The sequence below is a fragment of the Monodelphis domestica genome, chromosome 5, assembly GCF_027887165.1.
Source record: "Monodelphis domestica isolate mMonDom1 chromosome 5, mMonDom1.pri, whole genome shotgun sequence".
NCBI classification, from domain to species: Eukaryota; Metazoa; Chordata; class Mammalia; order Didelphimorphia; family Didelphidae; genus Monodelphis; species Monodelphis domestica.
This window is the reverse complement of record NC_077231.1, coordinates 7,939,581-7,954,573: the sequence shown is the minus strand read 5'-3', so window position 1 is coordinate 7,954,573 and position 14,993 is coordinate 7,939,581.

Here is a 14,993-nt window from a genome sequence, read left to right as displayed (position 1 = left end):
GGTAATAAATATGTCAATCTAGGCAATATGGATAAATATTTACAAAAACATAAATTGCCTAGACTAACAGAAGAAGAAATAGAATTCTTAAATAATCCCATATCAGAAAAAGAAATCCAACAGGCCATCAAAGAACTCCCTAAGAAAAAATCCCGAGGGCCTGATGGATTCACAAGTGAATCCTATCAAACATTCAAAGAACAGCTAATCCCAATATAATACAAACTATTTGACTGAATAAGCAAAGAGGGAGTTCTACCAAATTCCTTTTATGACACAAATATGGTACTGATTCCAAAGCCAGGCAGGTCAAAAATGGAGAAAGAAAACTACAGACCAATCTCCCTAATGAACATACATGCAAAAATCTTAAACAGGATACTAGCAAAAAGACTCCAGCAAATGATCAGGAGGGTAATTCAGTATGATCAAGTAGGATTCATGCCAGGAATGCAAGGATGGTTCAATATTAGGAAAACCATCCACATAATTGACCACATTAACAAGGAAACTGTCAAAAATCACATGATTATCTCAATAGATGCAGAAAAAGCCTTTGATAAAATACAACAACCATTCCTATTAAAAACACTAGAAAGCATAGGAATAGAAGGGTCTTTCCTAAAAATAATAAACAGTATATATCTAAAACCATAAGCAAACATCATCTGCAATGGGGATAAACTAGATGCATTCCCAATAAGATCAAGAGTGAAACAAGGATGCCCATTATCACCTCTATTATATAACATTGTACTAGAAACACTAGCAGTAGCAATTAGAGAAGAAAAAGAAATTGAAGGTATTAAAATTGGCAATGAAGAGACCAAGCTATCACTCTTTGCGGATGATATGATGGTCTACTTAAAAAATCCTAGAGAATCAACTAAAAAGCTAGTGGAAATAATCAATAACTTTAGCAAAGTAGTAGGATACAAAATAAACCCACAAAAGTAATCAGCATTTCTATATATCTCCAACACATCACAGCAGCAGGAATTAGAAAGAGAAATCCCATTCAAAATCGCCTTAGCCAATATAAAATACTTAAGAATTTATCTCCCAAGACAAACACAGAACGTATATGAACACAACTACAAAACAATTTCCACATAACTAAAACTAAATCTGAGCAATTGGAAAAACATTAACTGCTCATGGGTGGGACAAGCTAACAAAATAAAAATGACCATTCTACCCAAACTTATCTATTTATTTAGAGCCATACCCATCGAACTTCCAAAAAACTTTTTTATCGTATTAGAAAAAAACCATTACAAAGTTCATTTGGAAGAACAAAAGATCAAGGATATCCAGGGAAATAATGAAAAAAAAAATGCAAAGGAAGGCAGCCTTGCAATCCCAGATCTCAAACTATACTATAAAGCAGTGGTCACCAAAATAATTTGGTACTGGATAAGAGACAGAAAGGAGGATCAGTGGAATAGACTTGGGGTAAGGGACCTCAGCAAAACAGTCTATGACAAATCTAAAGATCATAGCTTTGGGGACCAAAATCCGCTTTTTGACAAAAATTGCTGGGAAAATTGGAAGACAGTGTAGGAGAGATTAGGTTTGGATCAACACCTCACACCCTACACCAAGATAAATTCAGAATGGGTGAATGACCTGAACATAAAGAAGGAAACTATAAGTAAATTAGGTGAACACAAAATAGTATACATGTCTGATCTTTGGGAAGGGAAAAATTTCAAAACCAAGCAAGACTTAGAAAGAGTTACAAAATATAAAATAAATAATTTTGACTACATCAAATTAAAAAGTTTCTGTACAAGCAAAACCAGCGTAACCAAAATCAGAAGGGAAATAAACTGGGAAACAATTTTCATAACAAAAAACTCCGACAAAGGTCTAATTACTCAAATTTATAAAGAGCTAAACCAATTGTACAAAAAAATCAAGCCATTCCCCAATTGATAAATGGGCAAGGGACATGAATAGGCAATTTTCAGTCAAAGAAATCAAAACCATTAAGAATCACAGAAAAAGTGTTCTAAATCTCTTATAATCAGATAGATGCAAATCAAAACAACTCTGAGGTATCACCTCATACCTAGCAGATTGGCTAACATGACAAGTATGGAAGGTAATGAATGCTGGAGGGGATGTGGCAAAATTGGGACATTAATGCATTGCTGGTGGAGTTGTGAATTGATCCAGCCATTCTGGAGGGCAATTTGGAACTATGCCCAAAGGGCACTAAAAGGCTGTCTTCCCTTTGATCCAGCCATAGCACTGCTGAGTCTGTATCCCAAAGAGATAATAAGGAAAAAGACTTGTACAAGAATATTCATGGCTGCACTCTTTGTGGTGGCCAAAAATTGGAAAATGAGGGGATGCCCATCAATTCGGGAATGGCTGAACAAATTGTGTTATATGTTGGTGATGGAATACTATTGTGCTCAAAGGAATAATAAAGTGGAGGAATTCCATGGGGAGTGGAACGACCTCTAGGAAGTGATGCAGAGTGAGAGGAGCAGAATCAGGAGAACATTGTACACAGAGACTGATACACTGTGGCACAATTGAAGGTAATGGACTCCTCCATTGGTGGTAATGCAACCCCAGAGGGGTACAGGAGAAAAAACACTACCCACATCCAGAGGAAAAACTATGGGAGTAAAAACACTAAAGAAAAACTACTGCTTAATGACAAGGGTCGAAGGGGATATGAATGGGGAAATAGACTCTAAATGAACATCCTATTACAAATACCAACAACATGGAAAGAGATTCTGATCAAGAGCACATGTGATAACCAGTCAGACTGCACATCGGCTATGGGAGGGGTGGGGGAAGGGGAGGGAGGAAAAGAAAATGATTTTTGTAACCAAGGAACAATGTTTAGAATTTAAAAGAAAAAAAATAGGAGGGAATCTCTGAACATATAGGAGAAAAGCCACTTCTAGTACAAAAGTAAATAAGGAAATAGCAAGGGGAGGTGTCAGGGTGCTGTGGGATTTTAAAAAGGAGAAGAGAAGATGGATCTCCTAGAGAATGCCCTCATTTTTTTAGTATGAGACAAATACTTTAGCTGAATGGGTGAGAAGATGGGTACCATAAAAAGTTTAAGGAGTGGAAGTGTTTGAACTAGCCACTGTGATAAGTCAGATAATAAATTGACCAAGGAATTGTAAAAGGATTGCCTTGCTTCAGTGAGAATCCAGTTGTAATGGGCCGAAACAACATGGTTTCTTGATTTATTCCAGCTCCATTTAGTAGCACATAAAAGAATCAAAGATGGTCAATAGTAGGAGTAATCCAAGATTGGAGTTTAGCAAATGATGATGTCCCCAGAAAAACAGGGAAGCTGGCAAAAGGGAAGGAAATAAATGAGTTCTGTTTTGGACATATTGAGTATGAGATGCCTGTGGGGAATTCAGATGGAAGTGTACAGCAGACAGTTGGAGAAGCTCAGAAGAGAGATTGGAGTTGATTATATAAATCTGGGCATTATTTATATAGATAAGATCATTGAATCCATGGGAGCTGATGAGATCACTAAAAGAGTCTGGAAAAAGAAGAGAAGATTGCCAAGGATATGGTACACTCATGCAAAAAGAGAGGCAGATTGATGATGGTCCAGCAAAAGAAATTTAGAAGTCAAACAAGTTGGAAGAAAACCAAGATAGAACTAGCCAAAAAACAAAAAAAAAACAAAAAAACAAAAACAAAAACAAAAACCCCAGAGGGGAAAAACTGATCCATTACTGTTATCTTACAGAGCATTTAGGCTGAAAAGAACCTTAGAGGTCATCTAAGCCAACTCTATCATTTTACAGATGCAAAAACAGAGGAGCAGCTATAGTAAGTGACTTTTTCAGATCACACAGCTAGTATCTGAGGCAAGATTCAAACTTAAGCCCTCCAAGTCCAGTGCTCTATCAACTTTGTCCAATGAATGGTTGGGAAAGGCTTCCACAAAGATTTGATGCTTGAGATAGACATTGAAGGATGGTCCAAATTTGCCTGGATAAACAGAAAAGGGCTGTTTTGTGGCACTGGTGCTAACCTGGGAGATATTTCACTTGGATTTAGGGGTGACTCAGTTTCCTGGGCTGAGGAGATGCTATATTCCCTCCTATCTTCTTGGGTTTCATTTGTTTATTTCGTTCTCCATCTAGAGAGAGGCGTAACCTACCCACAATTAACTTCTTATCTGTTCTTCTCCTTCAGAGCCCCTCAGAACCAAGGACATCACACACTGGAGTTTTCCCAAACTCCCCCAGAAATTACCTCATTCCTTCATCCCCTCCTTGGGGAAATATCAAGCCCGGCATAATGCTAAGGATCACACTAATACATCACTATGCCCAGTCCCATCAGAGGTCACTCAGCCACACACAAGCTAACAAATCTGACTTCTACCAGGAGTACCTCAGCCCCTGAGAAAGCTGACAATGGCCTTCCACTGTCCTTTGTGTGTGAGGGTTTCATTTTTAAAATGCAGATTCTAAGTGACTACACATCTTCCCCGCTGAGTCCCCAGAGAAGTCAATTAAACACTCCTAGAGCTCATTTCAAAGAAATTAGTGTAAGTCTCTGCCTGACCCCCACTCCCCAGTCTATCTCTGACTGTACTGCCACTGTATAAGTCATATATTTTCTTTACACCGAAAACAAGAGTTTGGCCTTGATTTATAATCTCAAGACATTATCTCCTCAAAGGTAATTTGATTCCTGTCTAGCCATGAGGTAGGTGTATTCATTCAGATCATCCCTTTCAGATCCCATTCAGATCATCAAATTGAGCCAGTAAGCTTCCCCAGAAAGATATGAGTCCTTCATACCACCCCTTTCCCAGCAATCCAAATGGACAAATAATAGATGCCTTTCAGTGCTTTTATTTCCACTGTCATCAGACAAGACCGCTGTCTAGGGATATTGACTGGAGGTATGATTAGGTCTGCCGAGCAAAGACTCCCTGCAATTGCTCCATTCTGTGTTGTTGCACAAAACCTCTAGGGTGGGACTGACTTGTGCTTTTTGTATTCCTTCCCCCTACAAGGCATCCTGAAGGGAAGTGATTCTCAGCTGGAGGAGGCAGAGAAAAAGGCCTAGATGTGTATCAGAGCTGTACACCCACCAGGAAGAAACCCTGAGAAATCACTCCCTATTCACTTAAGCTTCCAGTTCTAGAACCATCTTCCTCCCTGGTTCTCCATGCTGGGAAATGTTATGTTCTTTCCTTCCCTTCTGTCCTCTCTTCCATCTTTCCTTTGCTCTCCTCTCCCCAACCTCTCTTTTCCTCTCCTCTCCTCACCTACCATGGGTTCACTTGTCATCCTACCAAATAATGCAACATATGTATGAGTATCAAGCCCTATCTTTCTTCTAAACTCTGGCCCAGGATCACCAGTGACCATCTTGTGAAGGCCCCAGAAGGTCTCTCTGCTTTTCCTGGACTATTCCTTCCTGCATCTGGATACCTGTCCTTTCTCCTGCCCTGCATTTTCCTTCCTTTTCTAGAATCTTCTTTGATAAGAACCTTGTATGTTAAAAAAAGAAAACTTCTAGCCTCCAAGCTGTGGGATGAAACTTCACCCTTCCCTATAGCATTCCTAGGTCCTTTCATCATCCACAGAGTGACAACAGAACCATTCGTCTTACCCATTGAACCTGGGATAATAGCAATACTTTGGTGTACTCATGCACCAAGTTCCAGAGTGGCTACCTGAAGAACTATAATGGATTCCTAGAGGTCATTTGGTCAAATTTTGTCATTTTACAAATAAGGAGATTAAGGCCCAGAGAAAAGGATCAACTTACTCCAGGTCCCCAACGTAGGAAGTGGCAGAGATTTTATTTGAACCCAAGACTTCTGACCCTCAATTCAGAGCTTTTCCCACTGGGCTATATTAGCTTGGCTGGGTTCTCTCTGTTTCTCTTTGACTCTGTTTCCCTCTATCTCTCTGTCTCTGCTTCTCTCTATGTGTCTGTCTGTCCATGTCTCCCTCCCTCCCTGCCTGGAAGGCAGCATTGGAACCTAGATCCAAGTGGGCTTTTCCAAGATAATTACACCAGCCCCAGCGCCGATCATCTAATTCCCTTCTGGCCCAGTTATCATGAAGACAGCCTGAGGGAAGAGGAGGTACCCTAGGCTGGACGTGAGTAGACATACCTATGAGTCCCACACTTGCCATTAACTGACTGTGTGCCCTTGAGCAAACCAATCCTACCACTCTTCCCTTGGGGGCCTCACATTTAGAAAATGGTTGGGTCAGACTTGGATACATCACCAAATTTGAGATTTGCAGAGGACCTAAGAAATTATCGAACCCAACCTCAGATTTTAGACAGTTCTGATTATCAAAGATTTCTTTCTTGGAGTTGTAACCTCCCTCTCTCCAACTTCCCCCATTGCTGCAAGCTGTTCCCTCCACAGCTTGTTCCCTGCAGCAGACCCTTTTGAGTGTCACCTGGAGAGACGGTAACTGGTTTTCCAGAGTCTTCAATGCTCCAGGAAATGGTCCAGATGATGCCCTCCCAGGAATGTGAATGTGAATTCAAGTCAATTCAGAAGAATCTATTAAGCACAGATATTATCGTGGGTTGTGGGGATACATAAAGAAAACAAATTAAACAGCTCTGTCTTCAAGAAGCTTATAGTCTCAGGTTCCTCCTTGGAATCATAACAGCTATAAATGGTCAGGGATCTGATGGGAGTTTGGGTAAGACATTGTCCAGAAAGCCATCAAGATCCCTAGAGAAGATGTATGAAAACATGATAAAATTTCCCAAAGAGTTGGCAGCTCTGTCTTGAAGTTACTTTTGTATATTGGCCTAAAAACAAAATGGGAAAATATTCCTCCTTCCTTTATTTTATTTTTTTTTTGCCAGAGGTGGGTTACCAAGGCTGTGTGATACAAACTACAATGACAAACTTGGGTGATATGTTGGTTAGCATTTCTGAACTGTTGATTATTATTTGTAAAGATGAAGATATGATCAAGAATAAACTGTTCTTAGGCTAAAGACTAAATTATTTCTTATTATAATATATTATACTTTATTGTGAAATAATATAACATATTTTGATAAATTATTATTTCTTTAGATAATACAAATCAAAAGATAATAATACATTGCTTTAAATAATTTTGTATATATATCCTACTTTTATTTGCCTGAATATATGCTGTATCTCCCCCATCTCTAGTAAGAAGCCAGCTGCTTGAGAGCAGGGATTTGGATTTATTTGTCTTTCTATCCTCAGTACCTGGTATGTAGTTGGTGCTTGATAAATGTTTGCCGTATCTATTCATTGAATTGGACAAGACGCGGACCTAAAGGCTTCCTGTATTGGTGTGCAGCTCTAAGAGGAAGAGAACAAAACAAAACAGGACTGAAAGTCAAAACTTGACAGCTTACATGCATATACAGTGCTGAATTTCTAAAGAAGACCAACTCAGAGCAATGTTTCTATCCGTCCCCATGACAGGCTTTCAAGTCTTAATTCAGAACACATATTCCTCTTCACTCTCCCAGGGCTTCGCTCAGGGAGTTGATGGAATGCAAGGACATTGACCTATTGGAGCACACATGGAGGAAGACAACCAACTTGGTGACAGGATTGAAGGCCATGTCACATGACAATCTGGGGAAGGAGAAGAGGATGTTTAGCCCAAAGAAGAGAAAGCTCAGGGGGACTGGATGGATGCTTTCAAATATGTGAATGGCTGTCATGTGGAAGAGGGAACAGAGTTGATCTGCTTGGCTCCAGAGGGCAGAGCCAAGAGCTCTGAAGGCAGTATTTTGCTTGATAAGATGGGTGATATTTAGCTCCAGGATGCTTTGACTGCTTTGGAACTCTGAGATTCCTATTAAGGGGAACCAGACGAAATACAGAGATGTTGAAGAGATTCTGGTTCCAAGTAGAAGTTGGATGGCATACCCCTAATGTCCTTTCTCACACTGAAATCCTGAGATTCCAATGTGACTCAGAGTAAGACCACTACCTACCTCATAGGGCTCCTATAAGGAATAGAGTGTCTTGGAGAACTTTATAACAATAAAACATTATATTAATATAAAGTGTGACTATTGTGGATATTATTGTTATTATTAACTGCCTTTCTCTTTTGCTGTAGGTATTCACCAGTTCCATGAGAGAGATGAGAGGAACTCGGTGACCATCTCTCCTATTTCATGAAGCCTAGCATGCCAGAGCAGCAGAGCTGAATGGAATGGACCTCAGCAGCATCCAACTCAAGCCTTCTAAATGAGAGTCCCATCTACAAAATGCCCAGCAAGAGGTATTCACATTTGTACATCCCACTAAAGATGCCACGTGTTTGGAATAGATCTAATTTTTAATAACATGTTGTTTTTCCCCTATTCTATGCAAAAACATTTTTTAAAGTTTTGAATGCCAAATTCTCTCTCTTCTTCTGACCTGCCCCTTTTACTCCCTCCCTGTCCTCTCCCCTCACCGATATGAGCAATCTGACATCGATTTTACATGTGTAATCCTGTAAAATATTTTTCAGAATTAGTCATTTTGTGGAAGAGATCTCAAATGGAAAAAAGAAGGAAGAAAAAGCAATCTAGTGGGTTTCTATCTGCATTCAGACTCCATCAGTTCTTTCTCAGAGGGCAGATGGCATGGAATTATCTTGTATCACCGCATTGCTAAGAATACGTAGGGCATTCACAGTTTTCCATCAAAAAATATTGCTGTCACTGTGTACAATGTTCTTCTGGTTCTGCTCACTTCACTTTGCATTTGTTTATGTAAGCCTTTTCAGTTTTTTTCTGAAAGCATTCTGCTTGTCCTTTCTTATAGTACGATAGTATTCCACAACTATCATATATTGTTCAGCCATTCTGCAATGGATAGACAACCCCTCAATTTCTAGTTCTTTGCCACCACAAGAAGGATAACTAATTCCTTTTTTCTAATTCAGAGATATTTTATTTTCCAATTACAGGTAATAATTCTCAACATCCATTTTCCAAAATTATAAGATCCAAACCAACTCCTTCCCTCCCCACTCAGAGATGGTAAGCAATTTAATCTAAGCCATACATGTATTACACAAAACCCACTTCCAAATTGGTCACTATTGTAAGAGCACGCTCATACGAAAGCAAAAGCCCAGAATAAAACAATAAATACACTGATGTAAAAAATAGTCTGTTTCCATCCACATCCATCCAAGTAAACAGTTCCTTCCCTGGAGGTGAATAGCATTCCCCTTCAGAAACCTTTGAGAATTGTCCCAGATCATTGCCCTGGATAGCTCTAATTCTTAATCTGCTTTTCCTTATGTTGAGTCAAAATTTGCCTCTTTCAAGTTGCTCCCTTACTCCTCGTCCTGACCTCTGGTGGCCAAGTAGAAAAGTCTCTCATGTCATAACTCTTCAAATACTTGAAAACAACTGTCATACTCTTTTTCTTTTGCCCATTCTAAATCATCTTGTCTCCAGGCTAAACATTCCTAGTTATTTCTGTCAATCGTTAAGGTCTCTCACTATCTTGGTTGCTCTCCTTTGGACAATTTCCATCTTATCAATATCTCTCCTAAAATGAATACCTTGAATTGTACACATTAGCCTGGAGCTGTTCTAATCAGAGCTGGGTATATCAGGATTGTCATGTCCCTATACCTCAATTGGATGCTTCTCAATGTAGCCCAGGATTACACTGGCTTTTTGGTTGCCATATCACATCAATAACACATGTGAAACTTGCAGTCCACTAAGACTCCCGGATTGTTTTCATATGAACTCTGTGATTGTGATGATTATAACTTATATTGTCTTTATCTAAGTCCTTTAAACAAACATTAACCAATAGAAGGCCAGACAGAGATCCCCTTGAAGATCTCCTCCCAAGATCTCATTGAAACATTAGTGATTATTCTTAGGGTCTAGACCTTCAGACAATTCTCATACCACCTCCTGAGGTAGCCTCTTTCTTTTTGAGATATGTCTGATTATTAAGATATTTTTTCTTGTGATGGGCAGCTCATTCCTTTCTGTACCAGTTCACTGAAATATTGGAGAACTCCTCTTGGCAATGAGACCAAGAGGAATGAATCTTTTCAAGGTAGCACTACTGGTGAGTCAGAAATCTAGCTCATTTCTCCCAACTTTAACTCTAGGTCTCCCCACATTTGAGCACACTGAGTCTGCTAGTAAAGAAAAGAAATCAGAAATATCGTGATGGAAACACCTGGAGAAGGGGGGCCACATGATGTAAATGTTTTCCTTTGTCTTCCACAAGCAAACATCATTAACCATTCAACAAGAGGAGATGGATGGATGGATGGATAGACTCCTCAGACAAGAATCAAGAAGCCTTGACCACTTGGCCAGTCGTTTCCTTCTCCTCCAGTCTTCCCATAGGACAATGTGTGTGTCTCTCTGACTCTTAACATTACCCAAATGGACGCTTGCCCCTTACTGGACTGGGAGCTCCATGAGGGCAGGGGCCATGCCTTACCTAAACTTGCCTCAATCTTCCTCAGCTTGTTTGGATGGTTTATACACAATAGTTGCTTAATAAATGTTTAATTTTTTGCCCATAGCACTTTAAGGTATACAAAGCACTTTCCTCCCAACCACTCACTGCATTTGATCAGACAGGAATTAGTATTTGGTAAACATTCTAGAACAGTGGCAAGAGCACTGACTCCATCATCAGAGGACCTAGGTTCAAGTCACACCTGTATGACCTTCTACAAATCACATTCCTTCCTTCAGCCTCAGTTTCCCTACCTGTAATATGAGAGAACAGGCTAGCTGGTTTCTGAGACCTCTTCTAGCTCTCAATCTATAGTCCCTATTTTACAGAAGAGGGCAAAGGGAGAATGGCAAAAGGAAAGGGCACTGGATGTGCTGTCTGGGGACTCTGCCCTTTCCTATCCCTGTGACTATGGATAAGTCACTTCACATTCATGAGTCCCAGGTTCCTTGTCTGTACAACCTGGATGGTCTCTAAGGTCCTCTGGAGTTTTGTGACCCCTCCTTCTCCCTCTAGTTTGTCTCTAGTCCCAGGGAGGCAGTTTAAGATTCAGGATCTGAGCCCAAACCTCCAGACTCCCAATCCAACACATCAGGCTATCTTTAAAAAGACTTAAAAGAATTCCTGAGAATTAGGCCTGAGTGTTCCTGTAGATTCTCCAGTGGCTCCCATTTCCAAGTTTGCCTTTAGCCAAGATGACAGCAGGTTTTCCCTTAAGTAAGCCAAGCTGATCATTCCCAGGATGCCCCAAAACACTGAATTTTTCTTCTTCGAGAACTCTTTTAAGCCTTGGGATGAACCTTATCTTATGACAAATTGAATAAAGCACCTCTAGTGCTTTGTACTGTCAAAAACAAGGCCCCTCGCTGGCATAGACCCATATTTGTCTTTAAGGAACAGTTTCCCCCAAGTCGCTATTCATATCTGCTAATATTTCACTTCTCACACTATTGACAGATCCTCACTCCTTGCGATATTTGCAACAGATGAGCTAATCCTTTGGAGATGCCTCAGCTTCAGTTTCCAAAACTTTACAGGATCAATTTATTACAGAAGAAGGGAAATGGGCTATTATATTATAAAGCCTTTTGGTGTTACTAACTGGCATCCCTCTAAGGGATAGTACTGGGAGGCTGATAAAGCAGCTCGGCAGCGCAAACAGCAAGCAATCTATGCTTTTGCCAATGGGGAATTCATGTTTGGCTGGGAGGGTCTCAGAGGATCACACCACTGTTGGCTCAAGGAGTATTCCTATTCTCCCAGTATCCCTGCAGGTTGCACAAACCAAGCTTTTTTTAAACACCTTCAGGGTGCCAAGCATCGTGCTGGTTCCTGGGGAAATGAGCCCACGAATGAAGAATCCCTACTCTCAAGGAGCCCCCCATTTTATGAGGAGAGGCAATATGCACATAATCCACATAAATGAATCGAGGGAGGTGGGAGAGGGGGGTGCTAAGAGCTAGAGGGACCAGAACAAGCTTCATTTGGAAGATAGGGAATGAAAAGGAAGGAAACCAGAAGTTCCAGAAAGCAGAAGTGAGGATAGAGTGCATTCCACACACTGGGGACAGACAAGGAGATAGGAAATGAGGTGTTATGGGTATGGATCACCAAGCAGGCCAGGATGGGGAGATTTCAGGGTGGGAGGGGAGGAGCAGAATGTTAAAAATCTACAATTCAAAGATCAGGAGTATGGGGTAAGCAGAGCTTAGAGGTGAAACCTCTTGCCTAACAAAGCATGTTCCATGATACACTACAGCACACTAATGGGTACTTGCCTGTGAGCTCAGGCAGAAGGATGCCCAGGCAGCCAAAGATGTACCAATCTCCTAAATTCTAGCCTGGGAGTGGCCCTCTCAAGATGGGGCTCTCCAGTGCCCAGCTGGGAAATAAATGGCCCCATGCACCAGTTCTATGGATCCTCTTGTAATCAGTGCTGCAGAGAAGGTGACCAGAGAGGGATTAGAAAGAATCATCCTGCTAGTTGAGCCCTCCATCTGATGCTGGCTACAGTAACATGGGGATCTCTGGGAGAAATATTTCTTGTAAAGTGATGAAGTTTCCTTGAGGGATGCATACATTTGGAACATAAATTTGAATGCCAGATAAACCCACCCATTCTAGCAAGGGAGAACATGGTGGGGTGGTAAGAAGGGAGCCAGCGAGGTCCAGAGCAGCAAGGTGTAAAAGGTATGACTGTTCTGCCTCTCTTCGGGGTTTAACTGAAAAAGCAACAAGGAGATTTTGTGGGGGGTTGAATGGCAGGGCTGGCTTGAGTAGTGCTAAGCACCAAAGCAGCCATTGGTAGCCTCTGGCAGGAAGAGTGAAGGGGAACAAGTATAGGCAGGAAAGTTAAGGTTGACTACAAGTATTTAAGGACACTGAAAGTGATGGGTTGACAACAGAGGAAGAATTAACAAAAACTCTCCCAAAGTAGAACTGGCTGCCTCCACACATGAGGAGATGATTCTTCCACACTGGGAGGTCTTAAAACAGAGCCTTGAAGACACTTTTTGAGGAGGTCATTCATTTGTCATCCTTAAAGCTAGAATAAACTTTGCAAGCCATTTGGGGCAAGCCCCTTATTTTACCTGGGAGCAAACTGAGATACAAAGAGAAGGAACACGAGGCCCAGAGTGGCATCATTTGCTGAGGTTACACAGTTAGTAAACGGCATGCCTTAAACTTGAACTCAGGCCCTAGGATTCTAAATCCAACACTTTTCCACCAGTGGTTCTACCTGCCCTAAGTTTCCTTCCCATCCCACCATTTTGGAATTCTGTTACTTTGGTTTGCTGAGAAAACTGCTTTGTGATCCTTAAAAGCAAAATCATTATTCTGATTATTATGAGTTCAGAAGAGACCCCTGAAAGTTATAAAATAGTAAAAAGCATTTCAAGGCAATGATAATAAAGAGCCTGGTGGTTAATACTAGTAAAGGAAGTCCCTGCCCCCAAGAAGCTTTAGCATTGGCTGGGGCGAGAAGACAAACCACAGGGAGACAAAGTCAAGCGAAGCCCAAGGAGTTGCATGTGTCTAAACTGTCTGGTCCTTTATTTACACTCATTATCAGCTCCCAGGCTTTTCTGCCCTATTACTCAAGCATGAAGCACTTACATCCATTTTTCATGAATGATTTACCAAAGCAAAAATCTGTGACTTTTCCCCAAGTTAATATGTAAATAATTGACTCATTTGCCTGCATTAACTATCCCTGGGCCTTTGAAAACTGCGTGCTTTAATTTCAGGTGCAATCGGACCAGTTTCCAAAGACGGAGCACTTAGCAGAATGCAAGCACTTTCCTCCCTACAGCCCCAGGAAGCAATTAGCACAAAGGTTATTGTCCTGGATTGCTGCCCAGAGGCTAAAACTAAAACCAAGGAGAGTTACTTGCCCAAGGTCACCCAATAATGAGTAGTAGAGCCTAGAAATCTGGGGCTCCTTTCTAGGGATCAGTCTCTGGAGAGTGGCTGCAGTGCCATAGGGAGGAGCCTTCAGTGCCCTTGCCCAAAGCCATTGGCAGCTGCTACTGCCCTCCAGAACTCAAGGATGCAAAGCCCAATTGTCCTTCCTCCTCTAGTAGAAGAATCTGTCACCCACATGAATGTGAATCCCTTTTCTACTTGCTAAAATGAGCACAACTGCCTCTGAGAACCCTGAATGATCAAGTCCTCACACCATCCAGTGCAGGAAGTTATCTAGGAAGCCCCCCATTGCTACCATTCTTTTCTGTTGCTGCTGCTGCTGCTGCCAAGTCCTGCACTCATTCCCTGGGTTACTCCCCCTTCAGGTCCTCAGCACCTCTAACCCAGAAGCTCAATAGCACCTCAATATGCTGCCTCTGGATTGTTCTTCTACTATTCAACACCCTTACAGCAGCCAAAAGAATCTCCCTTACACACCACAATCATTTGGTCAAATATTCACTTCAGCAAATCTCCATTGCTTGTTAAAGTATACAATTCTGATCCTGGCATTCAAGGTCTTCTGCTCTGACCTGCCTTTCCAGCCTGGCCTTAGGGCTCCTTTTCTCATTCATATTTTCTACATTTCAATAGGACTTCTCACTATGCCCTCTTCTCATCCTCTCTCCTCCACCTGGGTGCCTTCAACAGCATCTACATTGAGCCTGAAACAGGCTTCCCCACTCACCTTGTCTATTGAAATCTTTCTCTTTATTTCAAGTTCCAATTAGTATATTCATAGGAAATCTCTTTTAGTAGAGCTAGTCTAATCCCTTTCCTACACGACAGCACCTCAGTACTTAAAGAGAACTCTCTCCCTTCCCCATAAATATCAAGGAAGTCTGTCTTGAATGTATCTAATAAAAATGCACTCTCCCCCCTCACATTTCTCCTGGTCCTTTCCTTGCTCCTGTTTCATTCTCCTGTGTGTCATAATTATTTGTGAAAGATTAGCTTCCCCATTCACCTGTAAACTCCTTGAGGCCATTGACCAGACCTCTCTCTTCTCATCAATAGCATCAATCCTGGAGACTTTGTA